The 22,049-nt window shown below is 40.1% G+C and overlaps 1 long non-coding RNA gene across 1 annotated transcript in view; it reads right to left on the reverse strand.

Moving 5' to 3' along the window:
• The window catches only part of LOC119154245, a 109,882-nt gene extending 88,108 nt beyond the window's left edge, over positions 1-21,774 (reverse strand). Inside the window, exon 1 of the long non-coding RNA XR_005106397.1 lies at positions 21,667-21,774. This is a non-coding gene — a long non-coding RNA (uncharacterized LOC119154245). The remainder of the gene's footprint in view (positions 1-21,666) is intronic.
• Between the last annotated feature and the right edge of the window lie 275 nt (positions 21,775-22,049).

The raw sequence follows: 22,049 nt of genomic DNA on the forward strand, positions 1-22,049 counted from the left end.
GCTTTTATCAGATTTTTTTCTTTTAATCAAAAAATTGCCTCTTTCAACATAGAGTCACCTAATTTCACAGAGGACTTGCACTACACAAGGTTCTCCTATCTAAACCTGAGCTGCATGTAAAGCCAGGTTCTCAAACAGGCCCCGAATCCGCCTCCCACTGCAGTCAAGGAAAAAACTGCCGCTCTGATCCTGGGTCAGCCCAGGCCCAAAGATCATTAACCTTTTACTCTGAGAAGCACATCTGTGCAGAATGAAAGACTGAACCAAAAAAATCCAAGGATATAGAAGACTTGGATTTGTTCATGAGCCAAGCAGAGTCTGGATAATGTTTTCTCTTCAATAAAGGACAGCTACAGTAAGGGTCTACACAGCAGGTAGATCTCTGTGGTGAGTGCTTCCCGGTCCCCATGCCCTGGGTCTCAGGGGAATTGGCTGGCAGTGCTTGATTCTTCTTGCCTAACTCCAGCCCTCCAAAAGTCAGCTGTCTAATCTAAGCTAATATTCTAAAAAGCACCAAGGGTAATTAATCTCAAAAGCAGTACTTAGATAGGCAATGTGAGTTCTGCTCTCAAAGCACCTTGTGCTTTGCAGTAATGACATGGGACCTCAAGTAATTTGCTTCCACAAACAGCTTGAATTCAGTGGGAAGAATCCCACTGCTGTTTGTAAAACAGATCACCCTCTTTGTAAATCTAGAACAAAGTTGCACTGTTCCAACCTGAAAACGTTATCAAGTGCTATCACAAAATGTGATTTAAGTGACAAATATTTTATGATAAGCCTTTTCGAACACTTGCAAACTACATGAAGTATCACGAAGATCTGATCACCCAAAAGATATGTCAGAAGCAAAGGGCTCTACTAATCTTGCTGGAATCTCTGTTAGCAATTCTTATTCGGGGAACAGGGTTTTATCCCAAAGCTTCTTAGCACATGGTGGTAATTCATCCACTCTCTTACCCTCCCTTGAAGAGACCAGGCCTATTTTCACAGCAAATTATGTGAAATACCTTAATCACCAGGGAAGTCAAAGACCAAGAGACCATCAAATTCTACCAGTCCCCTCGTTAATGAGAAGAATGCAGCATAATATAGCTCACCAAAAGTGTATTAATTCCTTCAGAATATCTTGCACACCATGGAAAATGGCATCCCTCAGATGCCTCTAAAGAGCTTTGAATCAAATATAGTCTTTTCTAGTGAACTGACTGGACAGAAAGGTAGCATGTTACCCTCCAGCTCAGTTTTATTCTTTGACGATGTCATCTACTAGAAAGAGCTCATCAGACTTATGTTTTGAACGTTTTCTTATTGATTTCATCTCCTTCTTTTATCTTTCTACCTTCCTTTTCCACTCCATTTGCACTAGTTAGCATGCTGCTTTGACCCTAGAACTGGCAAGCCCCACAGCAATAAAACAGGGATATGCAAACTCAACAGGTTTGGCATGTTTCCTTTCTGGTAAGGGAATACAATTGCTTGACATACATACCTCCTATTCTCATCCATAAAGTTGAAGAAACCATTAATTGGGGATAACCTGGACAGAAAATTAGTCTGAGTTATGATAAAGGAAGAAATTATTCACTGTGAGGGCAGCCAGGCGCCGGCACAGGCTGCCCAGAGCAGCTGTGGATGCCCCATCCCTGGCGGTGTCCCAGGCCAGGCTGGATGGGGCTGGGGGCAACCTGGGCTGGTGGGAGGGGTCCCTGCCATGAACTAGGTGATCTTTAAGGTCCCTTCCAACCCAAACCATGCTATGATACTATGACAAGTGCCATTCACCTTTATTTGATCAATTTACCGAATCAGGCACTGAAACTCCAAAGCATGTCCTTTGTCACAACTTCTTTGTTTTCTCTCATTTAAAGTTCAGCACTATAGAATTTACAGCTGTTGTAAGATCTGTAGCTGTTGTGTAAACCAGTGTGTCCAACTTCTTAATAGTCAGTCTTTTTTAAAAACTATACAACCTATTACTACAGGTATGAGTTTTGTTTAGAAATGACACTGTAAGTAAATACTCCTATAATTAATATGATTCCAGGAACTTACTTGTTGCAGATTTTTAGCTACAAAAACATACGCAGTAGTGTGAATATAAGAATAACAATCTGAGATTTTCAAACAAGTCTAAGGAAATTATTCATCCAACTCACACTGTACTTCAATAAGAATTAGGAAAGTAATTCCCTCAGGTATTATCAAATTTTAAAAAATTTAAACTGAAAAAACAGATTGCAGCTGCATTCAGCTAGATGGGGTATAAGAGGTCCCTGCAGACAACTGTACTATCAGTAAGTACTCAGGCTGCCTTCACTAATTTTGGTACAGAATTTAGTACTCCTGATGTGAAAACTAGAGCAGAATATGAGACAAAACTGAATGGCTCATTTAGCTACTACTGGTAAATTGGGGGACCTCAGAAGGGAAAATTCAGCTTCAAAACTCTTAAATGGATATTAAAACTCATGATCATTATTCACTCCACAAAAAGAGACACTAGAAAATAAAAAGTGCTGGAATATTATGGATTCCTTAAATTAAGCTAAAACTGTTTATGGCACTAGAATGCAGAAATGAATGGCTTCTCCTGGGAAGCTGGGTTTAGGTTCCAGTAGTATCAGCAAACTCATACAACCACTTTTGTAACATTCAAAATTGGCTCACTGTTTGCCACTACCATCAGGGAAATAATCTTTGGGTAAGATATTCAAGGAACGTGCTCCTCTAATGGCTAAGTGTTTTTCTCATTTGGGTCCACATTTACTCACAGCCACTGCTATTACTAGTTATTTTTCTGCTGCCTTGATTTTAAGTCACTAAAATCTTTATGGGTTTTATATTGCTAAGCTAAGCAAACCAGATGCCATTATTTCCTCCACTAAGAAATCTTTTCCATTCTCCTGATCAAAATCAGGTTCCTCTTTGCATCTCTACTTTATGTTTTAAACACAGATTCCCAGAATTATACATCTGGGACTTGTACTCACACTTTTTTATCATCAACAGAAATATCTAATCTGAAACATCTTAAAATCACATTTGCCTTTTACATGGCCACTTCACAAGGGTGTGTCCTGTGAAATACCCATGCATTTCTTTTTCCTGTGGCATTGCCAATTAATGAGCCTATAGAAAAGATTTTATCATTTGACCTCATGTACTTCATACAAATTTAACCTCATTTCCAGTTCTCCAGTCCTGAAGATGGTCCAGTTCTTCCATGTGCAAATGGTACTTCTCAAAAACGTGGCCTCCGAAGATTTTATTTTTCACACACACAGACCTTTTGTTTCACACACAGACATTTTGAGCCTGCCAAACGTATCCCAATGCCCAGGCAAACCTCCTTAACTCTCACTCTAGACAGAACAGTTACTCCCACAAGAACCTGTATGAGTTGAAAAGAAGATTCAATACCACTCACCAGAATAAGGTCTGATCACAGATTATATCTTCTCCTCTGCCTCTTTGGTAGCTCACCTAAGAGCATTCAATTTCCTACAGCACAACTGAAGAGGTATAAGAACATTCGCACGATGCATCTCACCCTCATGTGATAGAACCTGGCTATTACCAGCCATGGATTGTTCACTTGGCTGTACTCAGATGTGGCAATAAAAACTCGTGAATACACATGGATGTTAACAGCACACAGGCACCATTATGAGTGGGGTGTGAACCCCACCATCCTGACTGTCTTTCTGCTGAAGGAAATACATTCCCCACTGGCCACTACTTTTCTTGTGCTCCTTGTGAGTTTATTGGTGCTCCTCATTTTTGTCCTAGACCACTCTTTGTAAAATACTTTTAGAGTATTCAGGATGTAAGATCCTATGTAACAGCCACATATGTATTAGCAATTAATTAACATTAACAGAATGGATGACACTACACCAAGCATCTATGACAGTCACTGTAAGCTCTTTGCCAATATCTTTAAATATTCCTCCTATGGCTTCTCTAAAAAAAGCCCCACAAACTTCTCCAAAAAAATCCTGAAAAAAAACCCCTTTTTTTTATATAAACACAAATATATAAACACACTCAGCAATATTTCCAGCCCATGGACTAAAAGAAATATCACCTCATGGATCGTAACAGCTATAACCAGTAAATGTCAAGAAACCAAGCATAGGGTAAAACGTTTACAACTGCCTAAGGAATCCACAAGTCTCACCTACAGAATCATTTAAACACTATAGCCATATATCTGTGGTGCTCGGCAGAGCTCTAGCAACAAGAGGGTACACTTGTTTGGAGCGCATCTGGATATCCACACGCAGCAGATGTATGCTACTGTAAATACCTTCAATTCAGGATCACATATGTGGACATGGACCTGCGACCAAGAAAACTGCTGCTTGATTCTAGACAAGTAAACAGGATTAGAACAAACCTGCAGGATCTCAGATGTTGAGCTTCTCGCTAGAAAAAATATGACAAACAGTGGCTACATTTTGAGGCAGTTCACAAAATGGTATTTAAAAAATGAATAGAAAAACACAGAGGAAAGGAAAAATAGATGGGATCTGAGAGGAGATAAAACAAATTTATGACACCAGTTATGAGAAAAAGTCAGTATTACCAGGGCTGGTAAGGGAAGAAAGAAGGAAAAAGCAAGAATCTGAAGGATTTGGGAGGGATTGAAGAACTGGAAGAAATGAGATGAGAAAGCTAAAACTGGAAATGGGTGGAGCTGACAAAACCTAAAAGATCAAAGAAGACTATGGATCTAGATTTTCATCATGTGCTCAGGAGTCCAGAGATTCACAAGACTGAGGAGATTTTATTACAGGTTTAGGACAGTGATGAATTGCTTGAGCTGGAATATAACAGTTCAGGAAGATTCTAAAGAAGCTAAAGCAACAGAACAGGCTTGGGAGAAAAAAAATAGGGAAAATACAGATGAGTGTGTCATTAAGGCTACTCATGTGGCTCTTCCAAGAACTTGATCAGCTCCTTGCTCTGTCACAGATCCCTTGCATGACCTTCTTTGGCAATTAACCTCACCTCTTCATCACATCCATTTTCCAATTGCAAAATGAAAGCAACGTCTTCCTGTCTCTTTCTTCTCTTAAGGGCACAAGCTTGTCGGAGCAAGATTCTGTCCCTAATTATGTGTGTGTACAGCTCCCAAGACAATGGGGTGCTCATCTCAGAAACAAGCAATAAAGTAACTTGCCAAACCAAAGAAATGTTGTGGTAAAAAATATTACCTTAGGGACAGTAGCTATTTAGATGGCATGCTATATATGACTGAGTCAGCGGCATAATGATGGTTGTCGAAAGTAGCAACACATTCTCTGTCAAGCACAACCTGTTAAAAAGTCGTGTACAAGAGGGGAAAGTCAATGAGATGAGTCATGCCTTGCCTTGCCTTCTATGTTATCAAAGGTTATGTTACACACAGTATGAAGGACAGTAGGAATTCCTTCGATCTACAGTCAAATGGAACAACTCTGGCTCCTGCTGTGAGCTCTGAGGTCTCCTCCGTAGGTGTCACTCTCGCTGCTGATGGCCATAGATAATAACAAGTTAGGGTACAGACTAACCGGGAAATGATACCACCTGCTACCCAACATAAATTACCAACCCCTCTGGGTCTAATTACTCTTGTCAACATGTCACATGGCTATTATATTCACTGTTATGCAGAAATGCAGAGCAGCAGCAGATTCTGCAGAAAGAATGAGTTTCGTGGCATTTCTATGTATTCACTGGAAGGAAGAAAAAAAAAATAATTTGTTCCTGAGACAGAAAAGAAATGGGAAAAATTCTGCATCACAGCGAAATCAGTCCCTCTGTTAACAGTCTTAGCAACTGCACAACTGGTCAGAAAACACAGTGAAAACAGTGAAATGAAGGGCATCCTCCAGCAGGTTTCTTCCCAGCTCCCCCAAAGCACACTTTTTTTTTTTTTTTTTTGCAAAAGATCAGGGGCTCCGAAGTTGGAATTCCCAAGTGACAGTAACATGCACATTATTACTTGACACTGTATCATTACATGAAAAGCCAGCAGACTTGTGCTCAGTCTGCAGCTGAAGTGACTTTCACAGCAGTTTTAGACACCTGTTTGTGAAACAAGCAGCTGTATCAGAAAGAGCTGAAGCATGAAAGTTCAGTGTTATTGCTGAAACAGCTCAGGTGTCTCTGAACTACCCCATGTTGTCTCTAGACTAACGCTACACTTCTTGAGCAAGATTGCATGCTATGCTGTCAGCAATTCAGTCACTGCCATTCTATTGTAAGCACTTTAAAACAGAGTCTGACCCTTAAGACGCTCAGAAAGACTCAAACAGCGAAGAAACTGAGCAAGCCTTTTCACATGCTTCTGCTTAACTGGCTATGGCTGAGCAAACTGACCACTTGGTTACAATACCCTTCTGGGCACAGTGACTGAGAAACTATCAGATTTTCTCCAAGTCCTAACACACTGCGTAAGGCTGACAACTGTTCATTCCAATAAGAAGAGTCTGATTTCTTCGGTTGCTCTTGAGTAGAGGCTGCAGAACCATCAGGCCATTTACCCAACCGACCTGTATCAGCAGCTATGACAGGCTGTGATTTTACGTGAACACATTTATGAACAATTGAGAAAGTTTGCCTCAATTTAAGTTTTAATTCATATTATTTCTGTGCAGAACAACATATAAGGCCTAGAAATCACACGCAAATCAGAAAAAGGCTATTTACTGAAGGATATGACCAGCACAATATGCCAGCACCTGCCAAGGGTCTTTCTTGATGATTGCTTATGATTATAATGGTAAATTATTTGCTTGTGTAAAATAATAATTAGAAAAAGTAAAGGTCATTCATCCAGATATAAACCTGGCTGCAAAAAATCATCAGCGTACAGAGTTAACAGGCATATTCGTTGCATTATAAACAGCAGGCCAGGATAATATTATATAGTTTGCAATCTGTATTTGTTCTATGTGAGTCATAGCTTTGCATAATTTTATCACATTCCTGCCAGGCAAAAGCAAACATTAAAAGAAATATTAGAAGCGAGCCAGTGAAATATCCTAGAAGAAAAAAGCCCTGCAACAACCACCATTGTAATGACCAATGAGCATTATTTTATCTATGTGATTTGGTAGCTTGTGTGTATTTTTTTGCAGTATCACTTTAAAGTAATTTCTAATATATGATTAGTTTATTTTGATCTGCCTAATATCATTACATTGTACTAAAGCATCAATACAACTGCTTGGACTTTTTATATATGACATGATTGATTAGGTGCAGATAAGAAAGAAAATATTACTTCAAGAGACCTGACCTTCACTGAATCATCTGAGATGAAGAGAATTTAAATGCTGTGTTACTTGCACTCAGCACCAGAAAATGTTACAGAAAAAAAAACTAGAAAAAAACACTTACTGAAAATTTCTGCTATGATTAAGAACATTTTCCAGTAAGATTCTTCCTCTCCATTTCCCCAGTTGGAAACATTCCTCATCCCCAAGCTCTGCTGCAAGAGCAAATAGTGTGACAAAGGCTATGCAACACTTCACCAGACCTTCAGAGAAGTATCTCCCACAACTCTACATCTCTCCTACAATATGTGATAGCTCCTTTCTGGAACTTCAGGACTTGCAGCTCTTGGGAGAGATCTTTCCTCTATCCCCTAGGCTGGTAGTGAGCATTCAGTCCAGGCAGAGCAAACTGCCCCAGCCTCTGGCACCTGCTCCTGGTTGGTGCAGGCTCCACTCTGGTCTCCCCGCAATCTCTGATGCAATGACCACACAGACCAGTTGTGGAGCAGGAGTGACCTCAGCCCTTCTTACTACACAACACAGGCAGTGCATAAGAAACTGCTGTGACTTGGGACCAAGTCTTTGAATCTGGGATGATGAACTGTTGGCTTAAATCGATATTTCTTCTCTAGATGCCCATACCACACCTTGTGTGCTATGGTTCCCCCGGGAAGTCCTTCCTCACACACTACCAGTCCCTCTCATGCCCCCCCCCCCCCACTCCCTGAGCGCTCTGTACAGTAACCTGACTGATCCCCGCTGCTTCCTGGCACTCTGCCCCTTGCTGCCCGTCCAGCCCCTGCCAGCTGGGGTACCCTGGCTGGCACCCTTGGTGCCCAGCCCCTGCACTGCCCCAGCTGTCAGGGAGCTTCATGGTCGAAGGAAACCCCCAACAAGGCCCCACCACAGCCAAGCATTGTTATTTCTTCCCTGCCATACACTCTATAAGGTTCATCTCCCCTGTCTCATTGCCCAAAGGACAGTATGAGAGAAGAAATTGAGAGACACTATCATGTGGTTTACTCAGCTCTGCAGGTTTCTCTTGCCACTAGCTGTCTCCCACATACTGAAAAATCCCAAACTCCCACTCAAGCCTCTATAATATCCACGAGAGAGAAATTGGGCAAAAAGATGGGAGCAAGGAGCTTAAGACATATTTCCTCACACCCACTCCTTTGCTCTAAATATACAGGAATTTAAGCTTGTCCCTCATAAAAAAAAAAAAAAAAGAAAAAAAAAATCCTACAAAACGGCCCCTCAACTCTCCCTCAATTTAATCTCTATTTTCCTTTTAAAAGAAAAAAAAGGGTGGGGTGGAAAAAACTATATAGAACCATTTGGCAAAAGTAGTTTGCTACTGTAAAGAATTTTTCTCTGAACTATTTATCTTAAAGCATGTCAGAGCAGGCATCAAAAGCAGCCATGGCATCGGCAGAGTGCACACTGTGCACACTGTCACTTACTGTGATTGAAAGGACAGTATGTTTTCAAACAACTATACTTGTGTGAAATGTCATCAGATCTGACTGCTTAATCCAGATTAAAAGAAAAAAAAAGAAAAAAAAAAGAAAAGAGGGCTGTTCCATTCAGAGGTGAGACTACACTGATGACATTGTCCAAGAGTAATTTGATTGAGACAGTGGATCATCACAACAGCCAGGAGTGACTAGATTAGTGACAGGGTGCATCTCAGAGTCATCACCATATTGAACGTACAGTATGCAATGCAGCCACCAAGCACGGATGGAAACCAAGGAGAGATGGTTTCGAAATTGCATCTAGCAACAAGCAAGGTTTGCCAGGAGAATTTGTACTTTGCAGATTGCTTTCCCTTTCCCAATGGATGCTACAAAAATTTGAGATTAAGCACTGCACAGGAGCCCAAATCAAAAAGGAGATGGAATCTACAAAGTGGCTTTAAAAATTGCTCATCCTTCAGGAGAATCCTACTAAATTCCAGTAAAAAAAGCAAACTCAAAAGCAAAAAGCATGAAGTTGTGGAAGCTGTTGTTTAGGAAAATTAAAGTGATACAGGAAAAAAAAATGAATATACACAGCAAGGAATAATTTAGGGTTAGCAGAGGGGTGAACTAGAATATTAGATGACCTATTTTTCTGTTTACAATTTAAATCTAAGGCTCTTACTACTTTTACTAATTAGGGCCAAACTACTGATCACTGCACAAAGTCACTTAAAACCAGCATCAGACTCCTAGTAACACCATGAAAACAGCATTCTGCCTATGTGTGATAAGAAGTCATTTAAATTTGCTCATTTACGAAAGTTCATCTGTTTGGGACCTAACCAGGAAATGTAAGGCATCTTGATAATTCATCACGTTAAGGAGAGTGTGACTCCAGCAGACTTTGTTCTATTCCGCTGCATGTTATCTCCCTGCACATTCCCAGGGCTACACTGTAAAAGATTGCAAGGTGACAGAATATGTTCATACAGCCTCTAAGTGCTACTTCGCAAGGATGCATTGTAGTATGTTACCCTGAGGCAGTAAAGTGTTTAATGATGTTGCTGCATGTCATTAGTTAGTATTCTCTAAGTGGATCTTACAGGAAAGTATTCTAAATTATATATTGAGAAGTTAATACTAGTGAAGAGAAAACATTAAGAGATAGAGATTGCTTTCACAGGTGTCTGTACAGGTGGGTACAGTTTAAAAGTTGGCCAGAACTCCTCATGCCTGGAATCAAGCCTGTAATCCCTAAAATGATCTAGCCCTGCCTCTGCCCAATCCAGATCAGCAAGACTGGAAGAGTACCTTGTCTGCTGGTGTTTGCCTTCTGCTCTTACCTGTAGCCATATACAAATGGACAAAAGAAAGATTTTTTTTTTTTTTTTTAACCTTCTGCTTTCCACAGCTTCATATAAGCAAGATATCACACATCATAACTATTCAGTTAAGTAACATTTTTATTAAGTATCCATTAACTTACATCAATGCCATGTTCTCTAATGGTCACAGTAATTTCCTTGCTTCCAGCTATTATCTGTCATACACTTCCCTGCATGCACGCATGTGTGTGTGTCAGAGAGAAAGAGATGGAGGGAAACAGAGAGGAGGAAGAAGGCTGGAAAGTGGGGGTCACTGAATAAAAGTGGAAATGGAGCTGCAGAATTATAGGCACAGCTCACAGTGACACCTAGAGTCAATCCTGCCTAATACTTCCCCATTGTAAATCCTTTCTCTGGCTCTCTATCCCTCCCTCCCCTGTTCTCTAAAAACTTTGTTCATAGCTGCAAATGATGTTTCCATGCTCCAGTTCTACCTCTGGTTTAATTTGGGGGGTGTGTGTGTGTGTGAAACAACCAAAACACAGAAAACCAAAGACACCCCATTTCAGCAAAAATGTCACAGCTGTTTCCAATAAGGCTAGAAAAATCTCTCCAGATTTTTCTCAGAATCTGGAGCACAACCACTTTCTAAAACAAAACGGAACATTTTTAAGTTTTGGAGAAGAAACACGGAAATTTAGCATAGAGTTAACCCTGAAGCAGACAGACATTTATTAATTTCCTCATAAAAATTCCTCTGAATTTAGCCGTATGTGAAGATTTTTAAAAGTGCCACCTGCATGTGCTAAGCAGGAGTCCTTCAGAATTCAGTTGCTCAAGCATGAAGGCCTCCATGTGCTCCGTGTGAGCACAGAGGCACCCAAAGGCCTGAGCTCTGAATGACGCAGCGCAGGTGCAGTGCACCTCCCCGAGCCCAGAGGACACCCCACGTCCTCACCTCTGCCCTTCTTACTGCTACTGGTGATTCCTATTGGAGATACCTACAAAAGTGGCTTATAAGCAGAATCAAGATTATTTGTGCGTAGATGTACATGATGCCAAATCCTTGCATGGCAGCAAGAAGCCCAGAAATAAAGCTGTTGGGAATATTCTTGATTGTGACTGATAAAAAAATGGAAATAGTGATGTTCAAGTTATTATTCAGAAAAAGAATACAATCAAATATAAATATGAGTGACAGCAAGTAATTTGATCAACTCTCCTGACCACTGAGACATTATTCAGGCCTTAGTGTCTCAGAAAGGCAGTGTCTTTTGTCCCTTTGACTTTGAATGTCTGATTAAGTGAAAGAAATTCATCTAATTAAGATATCCATAGGATCATATTCAGCTTTTTGTGATTTATTGCAGAATTTGAAAGTTAACTTTGTTTTACTATGACTTTTATATATTAAAATTCAGGACCATCTGCACAGACTTTATCCATGCATATTTCAAACTCTGGAAGAGCTCAAGTTTGAATTAGTGCTGATGTGTGGACATTGTTCATCATTAACACACTGTACGTGTGCCCAGAAGAAAGGTCAAGGGATCCTGAAATATAAAAAACTCCCAATTGACACCTGCTACAGAATAATGATATTGTGCCAAGCCAGGTTTAAATACCTGTTTGTGAAATGGGTAGCTAGTAAAAAAAGCAGGGGGGGGGGGGGGCCGGAGGGGATGACAGGGTAACTGTCCATCCCATGGTTGGTTACAATTCTGAAAGCTCTACCAAGTAGCACAGTTACAACTTGAAAATGACCAAGTATTTGGTACAAACTCGAAAAATAAATACATGAAGGAATATCCAGCATTCATTACTGTGTAACACCTCAAATTTTGCAGGAATAGTCTGAACAAGGAGTAAAGGAAAAGGGACTATAAATCTGAGTAGAAAATAAGAATTCTACAAATCAACATGTTTTTCCTATAAATGAGTGATACTTAAAACCTCAAATTTTTATTTGAATTAAATCTTGAAAAGTTTGCATGCTAAGCTTATTTTTCTAAGAACCTCTTATGATGTGCCTTGCCTCAGCCCCATAACCTGCAAGTTGGACTTTCTAGACCCATTTGGCTTTAATTATATGCTATTCCACTTAATTCAATCAAATAGTATTTAAGGCCTTACTAGCTGCTGTTAGGAAGAGAAGCTCATGCTAACAGACATCGTTCAGCACAAACCTGTCTTTTTAAATAAAATTTATAAAAGGTCTTGCTCCTTGAATATCATACATAAGAACAGGTCACATCCTGCTCAGCAGTTCAAGATCTCCAAAAGAGTTCTGTACCTCTGCTTCCTCCAGGCTGTACATACAACTGCCCTTCACTTCTTTATAGGCATACTCTACTCTTGTTCCTTTCTGCATCTCGGGCACTGGCACATACAGTTGCAAACACCATATGCCTCAGCTCCTGCATTTGCAGTCTGCTTCAGAGAATGCAGTCAAAGCACCAGAGGCCAGCTCCACTTATCCAGTCTGTCTTGGCTGGCCAATTCCTCTGGCACATACTCCAAAAAATGTAGGCTACTGCTTTTAGTATGAGCACCGATTAACAGTCTTAAGTATTTATATATTCTAGCATAACCATTCTTTTCTGATTATCTAGCTAAGACTTCGCTTTTTTTTTTTTCTTTTTTTAAAAAAAGGAAGCAAATGGTTCCTATGTGAATGCAAGCAATTTTACAAGCAAGCATTTTACATAAGAACAGTTTTACCAATAACCCGCCCAAATCAATTCTGTGATGGAAACACACAGTTTAAAAATTCCTGCACCTTACCTGCCCAGCCCAGTTGAAAGGTATTGAACTATCAATCTCTGATCACATAAACAAGTGACGATATCCTTATTACTTGCCCATGACATTGAGGTCCCCAAAGAACGTTGCTATCAGTTGTGACACAGCCCCAAACACTGCGAGTTTGGTTCAGGGAAAGAAAAAAAAAAATAAAAATTAACAGAGTTTGGGGATCAAGATTCAAATTATATCATCATTATACACATTTCCCACAGCAATACAGCATCTCCCTTTCTGTGAGCTGCACACTATGTGTGTTGACACAAATACTGCATGAACTGAAGACAGGCCAACAACACCCTTCAAAATGGGATGTTTGGTGAAAGAGCAGTACACAGCCAACCACTGCAAAGTTTCACAGTTTTCATTCTCCTGCCAATTCACTGTTTACAAATCACACACACCTAACTCTGGTACCGTGGCCCCAGACAGCACAGACTCTATTACAATGTAATCTATTACAGACTCTAATACAATGTAACTGGCAAAATTCTCCCACTGCACTCCCTCTCAGCAGACAGGACCAATAAAGGCAGCAGGAAGGTGAGGCAGAGTTCAGTGTTCCTCCAAACCTCAGCGTGACTCGATGAGCACTTGTCCTCAGCCACACTAACTGCACTTTGCCCAGGGATCTATGAACAAGATATACCCCAAAGATGCTTCTGTTTTAAAAGATGTGCCTTAAAGCAAGCTGTCTGAAGTAATTAAGTAGTAAACCTCACAGCAGCAATGAACCTTAATTTTCCATTCCGATTCATACCAACTTTATTTTTGGTCTTCTTTCAAACACTTATTTTCCATCTCTAAATATGTCACTCAACAATCTCAACATAACGAAAAAAATTCAGAGGACATAGGCCATAACTGTAGCCTTCGGAGGTGTGTGTTACAAGGAACTTAACCAGTCCTTTTGGACTGGACACAAAAAAGGCAATGTCGAGCGTCACACAGATCCTGCTACTGGAGCTTGAAATATCTGCATGTTTACCATGTTGTATTCCATGATGAAGTCCTACCAGACACTCTAAGGCCATTCACAGGGGCTGAAGGAGGATCTGAGTACTTGGGCTGATATTAAAGACTACAACAAGGTACAAATTAGCATGTTATTTTCATTTCTTGCATTATAGCCCCTAGTAGGCACACAAGTAGGGCTCCAAAAATGTCCCACTTCCATATAAACTTCATGTTTGCAAGTTTTGAACACTTGAGGTTAACATTTCTAGCCAGGGAAGCTCATTGAAACATCCGTCCCATTCCTGTGCAACAGTGAAATGTCAGGAAAAGTGGAGCATCAAACATTATCCTCCAATCTCTGACCCTGCTATAAAGGGCTGGAGTTCAACTGGACATCCTTTGATTTTTGACCAATTAAACTGCAAACCTGCAGGGATTCAAAATGTGTGCAACTGCCAGATGTGGGATCTAGGGAGAGCATGCTGTTCAGGTGAACATTCTGACCACAGGTTTACTTCTTTCCCTTTGAAGTAGGCTGTCATCCATTTGGATAGAAAATGAAGTGTGAAATACAGAGGCTTTACAACATGTAATGACTGCGACAATTTAGTTAAAGCTGATTTTCAGAAGCCAAGAGCTGAGTTTCAAATTAAACTGCTTATCAGTGGCCACCATGACAGAATGCATATTTAGGAAATTATTTATTCCAACGTGATATAATTAATTGTAATATGTTCTTTAAGTTCTGCATGGTATTCTAGGCACTGGACAAATAACATATGAAGTTAGAACTCAAGCCATATGGAAGCCTATTCATGCATGTTGTTCTGGGTGTTCATTTAGCAGGTTCCCAATGAGAAAAAAAACTAGATTTGATCAAATATTTTGAATTGCCTAAATTTTGGTAAGAAAATAATTTATTGCTCTTTAACTAGTTTTGAGAATGGCAAACTTCTTTTTTTTTAAGTCTGTTTCCTTTCAAAATAAAACTATATTATTGTCATGTCTGACCAGTTCTGCTCCTTGGTTGCAGTATATTATGTTGGCTTTTTGACATCCTTGCTGAACCTCCATGTTTTTGATAAAGAAATAATGAATTGCATGCATGTGTATCTTCACATACAATTTAATACTGCCCTCTGATATCTTCCCAGAGAGATAGAACTTGCAAGAATTTATGTGAAAAGGAAAAAGTCTTTAGCTTCACTTATCACTCGCTGAAGCTGAAACACAGGGCTGAAAAGACCCAATTCCACATGAGATACCCACCAGGTAACTGGTCATCTAAGTTGCAAAAAGAGACCAGAATTTCTGTAATAATTGTGCCACAGCTGGCAGTGCCAGCCTGAGATGTACCTGTTCTCCTATCTCAGTACAGTAGTGAGAAGCTGAAAGGACTGGAATCCTTCAGCACAAGGAAGGTCTTCAAGCTTCATTCGACTGAATGAAGCTGACCCGTAAGTCTGCTGCAGTTCATGATGGGAGGGGTAACTGCTTCCCCAACTCAGCTACAGTGTCCATGTTCATCCACAATTACAGTTAATCTTGAGAATGATGAGACATAACCTGAAGCTTTTTGGCAACAAACCCTTGATCCGAGTAAAGGCTGAGAGCCCCATTGCAGCAACTGGACAGCTGCTGTGCAGCAACAGCATGCCTGTCCACCACATTGATCTACATTTCCCAAAGGATCCCACAGGACTTCGCTCATGGGAGAGAACTGTAAAAAACATTTCTATTACAGCCAGGCCAATGTAGGAAACTTCGTGGCAGAAAGGAAGACTACTCTGTTCAACTGAAATTGCTGATTACAAGTCACCCGTGTGACTTGTATTACGTATTACGAGGACACCTAAGCTCAGTGTCTAAAAAGTAGTTACATAAATATAAAACTTTAGTATGGTGAAGAAGTTTCTTTCTCTCTCACCACCCATCTAAAAGATTAATCAGATCAATCATGGCACATTTCTTTACAGAATTCTATGACTTAAGTGCTACAGACATTAGCAACACTTCAATCTCCTGTCTCTGATCCTGAAAACATCATCTGTTAGGTTTTTGGCAATGCTAGAAGGAAAACCAAGCTGCTTAAAAAAAACGCAGGGAACATTTCAGGAGATACCAGTGTCCATTTTTCATGTGCTCTCCCTACCTCTCTGCAAAAATTTACGTGAGTCAAAATTATGGAAAACTGGTGTGGTTGGTGGCACTTTGTAAAACCTTATTCACCACTAAAAAGCAAGCAGGGAAAGAAGGCTGCTAAGCACTATACTGATAAACTTATCTCCTGCTTTCAGTAAAGATATATGAAGATGCTACATGTTAAAACACTACTGTACTACCATGGAATATGCATGTGGAATTAAACAGGAGAAGAAAAGCCCACAATTTTATGAAAAAGCGCAAAGACAATGGCCTCACCCTACTTTGAGTGCTAGTGGTTCTGGGGGTAAAAAAAAAAAAAAAAAAAGCTCTTGAAATACAGATTATTTCTCATTTGCATTTGCCATTAATGGATATTTCCTACAAGGTCCAATTAAGAAAAATATTTCTTTTCTACAAGGCAAATTTATCAAAAATTCAAATAAACTCTTTGATGCATTTTCTGCATAAACTGATCATGAATAAACATAATCCTGTTGCTCTAAGAACAGATGTCATCCTGTAGCTCCCTGCCCCCGACAGCTCTGCTCTCCAATCACAAAGGAGAAGGAAATTGTTTGGCCGAGTTTACAGAATGAACCATAAATCATATGCATCTTTGCCAAAGCAAACTCATGTTTCTTTTATGAAACAATTGCTCCTAAAAGAACTTATATTCATTTTTTATATATGCATTTTTTATAAAATACATAAGGAAAGTAGAACATACTGTTCTGTTTCTCCTTTAGAAATGCTTGGTATTTTTCCATTCTGGTTGAGAAAGCAAACATTTGCATTTTCACGTGGCTTTCCGAAGCTAGTTGCATGGACCTAGCTGCAGTATTTTGAGGGATTCAGAGAACATTAAAATTGCTTTGGAATATTTGAGTCACCATTATTCACAAAAGTGAATTCACATAAAGTGAAACTAGGAAACAATAGGGACTTTTGTTGAAGTCAGATGCTGTAAATATGAATGAAGGAAGACTTGTGCATCTTCATAGATAGGGAAGATTTCAAAGCCAGATTCTTTCTCAGGAGTTTTTTTTTAAAAAGAAGAAAAAAAAATAAACAACCAAAAAAAAAAAGCTAAATACTATAAAGAAAATAAACAGAGCCTAGGTGTTCCAGAAGTACATGTGCAGCAATGCCATTCTGACAAGTTGAGGCACCTCTCTCTCTTCCCAGAGAGTATTCCAGCTTTCAGAGAAAAATCTGACCTGAAAGGATTGTCATGAGCCAGAGCTGCCCACAGAAAGGTGTGGGGAACACAGCTGGGCACAGGCAGCTCTGCTGAGCATTGGGGGGGGAAGGGGGAACTGCGGCATGAAGAAGGCTCCACGCTTGTCTGCATTGCTCCATCATATCTCCCACTTACCCAGCTCCTCAGGCTGCTCAGTGAGCTGCAACACTCGAGAAAACCGTGCTGTCCTCGGGCTCTGAGTAGAGGAAAAGAGCACGTATCTGCAAAAGAGGTGTATCATCACTGCTGTATGTGACAGTCAGTCACTTCAGTGCAGCTTTCTAACCTTCTAGAAGAGCACAAGTGCTCAGCCATGCTCTGGCTACACTACTCACATCTAGAACATGTCATTCAGACTGTCTTGGTTCACAGAAGAGTGAGTGCCTAGCTAAAACCATGGCTTTTGAGTGTGATCAGCCATCAAGGGGCCATGAGAGTACTCTTCTAGGGTACATGGAAGGGTCCAGGTCTCTAATACTGCTTTATTTCCTTTGGGGATGCCTTCTTTGATACAACTTCTCTGCTTTTATTCTTAAAGGACTTCTTGTCATCCTGTCTGGTCTGATTCTGGAGTGGACACTGAGATGTAATAAGCACAAGACGCTGCTCTTTCACATCCACTACTCTCACGGTAAAAAACAGAGCCTTCTGTAGCAAAGTCAGAGCTGATCTTCATTTTCCATTCTCCACTTTCTGCCCCACACAGTTTTGAAGACTAAGGCTTTTCCCCAGCTATAAGGTGTTTAAAGTTCTTCCTCACATCCCGTCTCTTTTCAAACACTTGCTTTGCTTCCCCAATCTGCACCTTACCTCTGTTCTCTAATCGATTTCTTTATCTTCCTACCTCATCATGCTTATCACTCTTTCTTCCTCTTCTTTGCCTTTCATTTTTATATGACCAACAAATCCCAATCCAGAATAAGAACCTCAGTGTGCTCAGTACTGTGCCATCACCATGAAAGAGCCCTCTCTGTTGTGAGCAGTACGATGCTTTTCCTTGGTTTCCTTATCCTTCATATCCTATGCTGCAACACATCGTGACAGCTATCTACCACCTCCCACTCATTAGGATTAAAATCTCTTCTACAGCAAGAACACATTTCAGTTCCAATGGGTATTAAAACCAAGTGCCTTGTTGCAGGCTGTGTCCTTTCTGCAAAGCAACAAAATTTATGACAATGACAACACAAGAGCCTAATGCCAGATACCTTGAGATCACTCTACTGTGCCTTGTACTTGTTTAACACACCCCAAATGAAAGGCACTATTTATTACACATTTTTGCTTAATTGATGTTTTCAGATGAGACAATGGACACTGGAAACAACAACTTTTGGCTGGAAAAAGTCATATTATTTTCTGATAACACAGCATATAATGCATGTCATTCAGAGGATGAACAATTTCTTCCATTCAGAGTTTTCATCTGCTTGCTTGTCGTACAAAGTATATGCATTACCCGATTAAATAACTCATAGACCCATAAATCGTTAACCATGTGTACAGTACATAATTCAGTGATCTGTGAACTGTGTTACAATACACTATTTCAAAGCTTTTCTCAAGTTAAAAAAAAACCCAAACCAAACAGAACAAAAAAAACCCCAAAAAAACAAACAACAACACACCAAAACCACCAAAAAACCTGCAAAGCTTTGTTCACCAAACACTGTGCCAGTGACCTTTCTCTCTAGTTTCCATGGCATTTTTGTTCAGTTAACTGCTCAAAACATTTTAATGCTATATTCAACCCCTACAAAGTCAAACCGACGCATGACAATCCATCAAAATCAGCCTGATAACAGAAAGCACATTCCAATTCCAGAATTATTGTTGTCTGATTCTAAATGACAGGGTATGAAACAAAAAGAGCAGAGAGCTTGATTTTCCAAAGAAAAATTAAGCCCAAAGAATGATAAGAGAAAAATCCTTTAGAGAAATGATATGAAATTTAACACGATGAGAACATACGCAACAAGACAATTGTCACATATACAAACTTCAGTCAAATAAAAAGGTTTCTAAATGTGTGTATAACTGAGGACTCCCTAAACCAGAAATTATTAAATTGTTTTCTGACAATTAAAGCAAGGATGTCTTTATTCCATTAGGTCTAGATGCAAACTCTTTCCCCAGGGTCCATCTCAAATCTAAGGATTAAGTATGTAGTAATGAAATGTTTCAATTATCTACATTCATAACACCTCTTACTAATTAAAATTTATAATTCAGAAGAAAAACAAATCAAATTGTAAGACAGCCTGCTTCATGTAAAAACCTTGGTTACCATTGTTAGTCAGCAGAGGAGTTAGTAAAAAAGGCAACCTAAAAATAGGTACTGACGAATTAAAAAGAAGAAATCCTCCAAGTTCTTTGAAATGAGTGAAATAGAAGTATTGCTTAGAACTATTTAGGAATGTCACTGTCATAGCATTTTGCCAACTCATGTAGGTAGACACGTTGACAACACACTTCACCCACCCCACCCCCTCTCTCTCCACCCACCCCCCATCCACCCCCTTTCCCCTGCAAGGACCAGACTGTCATTTTGGTAAGCCAGCTTGTGGAGCGGACAATGCCATCCCAGCCAAGCATTCTGCAGTTCTCACCAGGCTCTTAGGAAGCTTTCTGCCTCCTAGAATCACAAATCTCCCAATCTGATTCCCTATCTCCTGGTAACAGTGGAGAATGAAAGATCACACTCACACAGGAAGATATGGTTCCAAAGTACCAAACATGCATCCACGGAAAGGTCTAAAAATCTTGGCAGTGATTTAAAGAAAATGTTTAAAAGAAGATGTAAACACAGCAAGCAATTGTGATTTCATCATTTGTGCCTTGATGGGTAAATGTTTCAAGATTAAACATGTCTAAAGGTGCTTGATTCTGAACAATTGCACTGCAGTCCTCATGAGGACTTGACACATATGCAAATGTTCTCCAGTTTAAGTTACTTTGGAAATAGTACAAGAACCTATTTTCTGATTTCTGAACTTTCTTTGTGATTCAAGCTGGAAAAGGAGTTGCAGGGGATGCGAGCTTGAGATGCACTATTTTCCAAACCATTTCCCTGTATCATTAGGAAAAAATATTTGGTTCCATCCACCCTCAGTGACCAAACCACTAACTTAGCCACTCATTTGTCACTTTAGACATGTCAACTCCCTGCCACCCAGACACATTCCTTCCTACTTGCCTTTTCCTTTACCCTACAGCAACGTTCAAGCAGCTCCCCTTCAGCACCATGGAAATTTAAAACAACTCTTTATGTTTGTCTGACCTCTGTCTTATAGCACAACCTGTGGCATTTTCTCTCTGCCAACAGAAGCAGTATTAAAGTCCCTCTGCTTGGCTGTCCTCCTCCTTCCTCTCCTCCTCCACATCTCTCTTCAGGATCTTATTCTGCCACAAAAGCTGTAAGGAATTATCCGGTTGTTACTGGATAGACATACTGGGAGATGGGGAACGGTGGGACTCATACCTAGCCATAGATATGAACTAAGGTATCATTCTCATGTTGTTTAGCCAGAGGGCCTTACCCTGACAGACACACATGCAGAGCAACATAACAAATGCTGCTCATGCAGGAACACCTTTCACCTTTTGATGCACCTAAGTGACAACAGAGTAAGCAAACAACAATATGCAAAAGAAACTCTTGCACTAAATTCAGCAACAGCAGCTTTTTAGATTAAAGCACTGTCTTTGTACACAGATAACAGTGCCCAGCAGTTCTGACGTACAATCAAACAATAATATAACTGACGAAGTCAATCAGAATTTGGAAAAGACACGTGCCAGTGCTCCTCCATGAGGGCCTGTTTTAATGTCTAGACCCCAATGCACTCATGCATTGCAGTGAATTTCCTACAGGCAATGCTCTTCTGCCTGCTGAGACAGACATCAGCTCATTTCTGAAAAGGGCTAAACCAGCAGTCCTTCTGGCAACAGAATTAGCTAATGCCCAAGGTGGGCTCTGGCACCCTCAGAGCTATTGTTCAGTATTGAAATGCTACTGTGCTTCTACCCATAGGAAAATCTGTCCAGTGCAAAAACATTTGCACATTTTGACTACAGAAGGCAGCATCTGAATCCAGGGCGTATTCTATAAAGGAAAATAAAGGAGAATTGACATGAAATACTCAATTCTCACATTTGTTCCTAAGGCTAAACAATAACTTTTGTTTTCAAAAATCTCTACTCTCTCCTTACTTTGGAGTTGTAGCACTTGTCCAAAGTAATAAAGGAAAACACACCATGATAAGTCTGTAGGCTGCTCCAATACACAGATCTTATTCCACTGCATATTTTTCAGGCTTAATACTTTTCTAAAATGATATAAATTAAAGGCTCTCTCTTTCAATTAAAATTAGAAACCAGTCAACCAATATCATACATACACACATATATATTTAAATCATTATGGAAAATTATCACAGTACCTGGATGCATTTTACACAACGTACCTCTAATCTAAATCACCACAAAAACTGCTCCATGCTCCTCCTAGCTATTGAAACAGCTATAGAAGTACCCTGAAAAGGGTAGCCAGGATACCGATTGCCAAGTGAAATTCCTGTGCCTGCCGTTAGTGGAAGCCTTGAACAAAGAGGTGCATTTAACACTGCTTCCTAAACTTTGCCAGATTCAGGCTCAGACAGATTTCTGGCAGGAGCGAGATCCCGAGCCAGGAGCCTGTCGCTGAGAATGACCTGCCCCCTCGTTCCCACGAGCTCCTCCCTTGAGACAGATGCAAGGGACGTGAAAACCCAGTCATTAACGGGGAACAGAGCGTGGGCTCAGAGCAACCCTCATGCTCAGGGTGAACAACAACCAGGCTCATTGCACT

Source organism: Falco rusticolus, chromosome 10 (assembly GCF_015220075.1).
Source record: "Falco rusticolus isolate bFalRus1 chromosome 10, bFalRus1.pri, whole genome shotgun sequence".
NCBI classification, from domain to species: domain Eukaryota; kingdom Metazoa; phylum Chordata; class Aves; order Falconiformes; family Falconidae; genus Falco; species Falco rusticolus.